Source organism: Carya illinoinensis, chromosome 8 (assembly GCF_018687715.1).
Source record: "Carya illinoinensis cultivar Pawnee chromosome 8, C.illinoinensisPawnee_v1, whole genome shotgun sequence".
Lineage (NCBI taxonomy): Eukaryota > Viridiplantae > Streptophyta > Magnoliopsida > Fagales > Juglandaceae > Carya > Carya illinoinensis.
Genome location: NC_056759.1, coordinates 29,380,199 through 29,384,520, shown reverse-complemented (window position 1 = coordinate 29,384,520; position 4,322 = coordinate 29,380,199). Strand labels below are relative to the sequence as shown.

At 35.5% G+C, this 4,322-nt stretch overlaps 1 long non-coding RNA gene across 1 annotated transcript; it reads right to left on the bottom strand.

Moving 5' to 3' along the window:
* Window positions 1-1,975: 1,975 nt before the first annotated feature.
* On the bottom strand, window positions 1,976-4,069 carry LOC122319404. The gene is made up of 3 exons (XR_006245074.1): window positions 2,982-4,069; window positions 2,251-2,876; window positions 1,976-2,154 (listed from the first exon to the last, which is right to left on the bottom strand). It is a non-coding gene; the product is annotated as an uncharacterized LOC122319404 (long non-coding RNA).
* Between the last annotated feature and the right edge of the window lie 253 nt (window positions 4,070-4,322).

Genomic DNA, 4,322 nt, shown 5'->3' with positions numbered 1-4,322 from the left:
AGCGATCTTCGTTTTTCAGCAACCCGCTCGAGCTCCCTGTCGAGCGGCAGTCGAGCGTTTGAATCTGCCTGAATTCGCTCGAGCGGCCAAAAGCCTCCGCTCGAGCGAACTTGTAAAATCTGCAATATGAAATTTTGCAATCCATCAGTGGCATTCTAATTATGCTACATTAATATGTTCTTTTGACTCATTTAATTAAGTTATATTATATTCTTAGGAATCTTTTTTACCTCACCATCTCTCGACCTTATATAAGTTTTAGTGTCCAAACTTTAAGCCAATTTATGGCTAACCCCACTGATGCACATCTGTTAGCAGCTCAGAAAATTCTTAGATACCTCAAGGGTGCTCTTGGACAAGGCCTCCTCTTCCCTAGTTCTTCTTCATTTCAGCTTGAGGCTTACTGTGACTCAGATTGGGCTTCTTGTCTAGACACAAGGTGATCCGTGACTGCATATTGAATCTTCTTGGCTCTTCTTTGATCTCTTGGAAGTCCAAGAAACAAACAATTGTTTCTCGTTCATCAGCTGAGGCAGAGTATTAATCGATGTGTTCTAAGTTGACATGGCTTAGATTCATTTTGTTTGCACTTCAAATTCCCCATGCCCATGCTGCTTTCCTTCATGGTGATAGCCAAGTTTCTCTCTATATAGCTGCCAATCCTGTCTTCCACGAAAGAACAAAACATATCAAGCTCGACTATTACTTAATCCGTGACAAAATCCAAGAAGGAAGCATCTGTACTCGTTATGTTACTAGTTCCAATCAGCTTGCTTACACTTTGACAAAGGCTTTGCCTTCGACAATTCTCAATCACCACTTGTCCAAGATGGGAGTCGTAAATCTTTATGCTCCATCTTACAGGGGGTATTGGAGAATGATTTGTAGTAGCATGCAGTAACACAATGAAAAAAGAAATGAAAGGAGATCATCAGTGCTGAAGAATAAAATCTGCTAGCTTTGTTTTCAGAGTTTTAGTTTTCTATTAATTTTTTGTCTTTTCTTTTGCTGAGTTGTATAGAAAAGGTTATTAGTGTCTTTATAGACTTGATAAGAAGTTAGAATATTCTTTGGCAATTGTATATAGATGCACATTTTGTAATCTTCCTCGCAAGGAGTTCAATACAAACAAAGAGCATTCTCCTTTGTTTCTAGATTTTCCCTTATGCAAACTTTTCTTCCATTTCAATTTGTTACATGGTACCAGAGCTCCCTTAATCCAATGACAACCACTCTTGAAGATGCTGCTCCCAAATCACCCCAACAATTCTTCTGTGCGAAACCTTAATTTTTTTGACCCCTTTAACCCATTCCGAATTAAGAAGGCGATAAACCAGTTGCTGTGTTGGTTTCCGATCTTCTCACTGTTGATAATTATGTCAGTTGGTCGCATGTTGTTAGTCAAGCTCTTCATCTGAAGAATAAACTCGGATTCATCAATGGCACACTTCTTAAACCAACCGATTCTTCAAATCCCCTTTTTGAAGCTTGGGAAAGATGCAACGATTTAGTTGTCTCTTGGCTGCAGAACTCTATAAGTGTTTCTATGAAATCAAGTCTTGCATTAGTTGATGATTCAAGCACATTGTGGATAGAACTTAAGGAACATTTTACTCAACAAAATGGTTCTCATATTTTTCAACTCAAACGTGATTTAGCTAATTTATCACAAAGTCAAGATTCTATTAGTGTTTATTTTGGTCGCCTTAAAGGCTTGTGGGATGAGCTTGCTGTGTATGACTCTCTCACTGCTTGTGATTGTGGCAAATTGAAGATTCTTCATACTTGTTATGATTGAGATTGTGTCATTCACTTCATCCAGTTTTATATATCCAAGAGCCTATATTCTATTGTAAATTTTTCCAGAAAAAATGTTGCAAAGCATATTCTTTTATATATTAAACTAATTACCTTTTTAACTAAATGCATCTAAATAAACATAATGCAATCACTACATATTTTATTACTTGGTATTTATACATTACATTACAAAAACCAAACTACAATATATGAAATTCCATATCAAAAGTAGATTACATAGAGCCACCAATACATAATATGCGTGTTTCATGCAATCAATGCATTCCTCCACAATTGAATTTAGTTTATGATGAATTTCCTGTCTCAGAATAACCATTGTTGGTCCAAGCTTATCTGCAAGATATACATGTTGAAACAAAATCAATATATCATTTGAATTATTAAAAATTATTAATTGGCCTATTGATATTTTAAGTAAAGATATCAAACCTAATCTTATGACTTAAAGCTCCAGCTCCCACAACTGCTCGTGAAACGATTACCTTGATTTTGGGCACTGGACACCTCCTATTAATGTGGTTCAAGGAAATATGAGTCTCAAGGGTTTATTTACTTATCGAGCGAAAAAAGGGAACAATGAATCATTCGAAAAAATTACAATAAGTATGAAGAAACAAACATACAAGCAAGAGTTCTACTACTTATACGTCAGTATGTATGCCAGATGGTGCAGTAGTCATTTACATTAGTGACATGTTTTCTGTACCAATAAGCGAGCTTGCAAATAGATTTTTCTTTAAGCCTAGGTTTAGAAACTAATAGTAGGCATGCTTTGACAGCCCATGAAGCAAAAACTAAACATTAAGAGGTATGTTTATGCAAAATGAAAGCAATTAAAGCATATTCCAATCTCTGAGCAGGCCTTTACCTAATCACCTCCACCCCACCCCACCCCAAAAGAATCACAACTGGGAAAAGAATGAGTACTTGAGTTGCATCCCATAAGCTGATTGGAGTTATGGGTTGCTTTGACTTACTCTTGCATGATTGAGGAGTAGGATCATTACTCCTTTGGCAAAACCATGTAAACTAAAAAGTTAACTTGCTTTTACCCTCTGCAAAGGGGGAGAGTTAATTGGAAACAATCAAACTATTAGAGAGGTTTTATTGTAAATAAGGGTAAACCCAACAACCTACAAGAGTGCAGGAAAAGAGGGTACCTTTCTGGCTTGTGAAGGTTTTTCCTCCGTAGTTTTCTTTGGATCAAGAAGCAATTTGTTCACAATCTTAGATAGCTCCCAATCACGATGCTCCTCCAACACCATTTTGGCCAAGAAATCTTTTTTACGCTTCTCTGACTGCGAATTCAAGTTAATTATTAGAGCCATCACTTCAACATTTAATGCTAGTTAAAATGCACTTAAAAATGGCTTTTTTCTCATGGAAGACAACTCATAATGCAGTGGGCCTATTTGAAAATTGCATCTGTTTAGCATTTAGAAAGTTGATAGAAAGATGTAGTACCTTCTTGATTAAGCCCAGAGATGATCAATATACTGTTTGATGAGTACAATTTAAACAAACAATAAGAGGGAGTATATAGATTCTATACATGAAAGTATTCCCTAGGTAACAATAAGATAAATGGCAAATCCAAAAAATCAAGTATAGTCACTATATCCATCTACCAACATCCAAAAAGGAAATATGCTATTGCGCTATTGTGCTATGTTAGATGGTGGAAAATAAATATGAGCTATTGTGCTCTATTAGATGTGGGGCTGTGCATGGTGATGGGTAATTTAACATGGCTACAAGATGTCAAACTAGTGCATCTCTTGAAAGTCACAGTAAATATGCTAGCACATATTTGACCCACAAAAATATTTTTTTAAATATTTTACATTCAAACATTATCATCAAAACATATCCAAATTAACAAAATAACAATAGGAAAAAATCCTAAAATATCTGAAGAAGGATGCAACAGATCTAGCCTGAACAAAAACTACACAAGCCGTAATAGAGAACAAAAGCTAAACAAACCCAAATCGAAAAAAAAAAATCCAAATCGTAGAGAACAAATCTTTGGGTCATGAGGATGATGGTGATGGCAAGGGTTTCGGTGCTCAAAACAGAGGGATCATCTTCTTCCCATATTTGTTTTCCTTTCCATCAAGTAACCATCAAGATAGTGAAAAACCCATGAGACACGGCGATGGCTAGGGTTTCAAAGCTAATTTTCATGTGAGAGATAGGGAGCGAGAGGGAGAAAGAAAGGGGTGTGGTCAGGACTTGAGGGGGAGAGACGGGCTGTGTGAGACATGGTACCGGCTAGGGTTTCGTAGCTAGATTTCATAAGAGAGAGAGAGGGACAGATTCTTTTCATGTTGGGTAATGATATACGCACAATTCATTTATAATTTATATATAATTTTAAATATAATAATATATTTTTATTATATTTAAACACATTAAATTAAAAGAAAAGTCAAAATAAAACTTTAAATAATATTATTATATTATATAATTTTACACATGTTAATTAGAAATAATTTTAT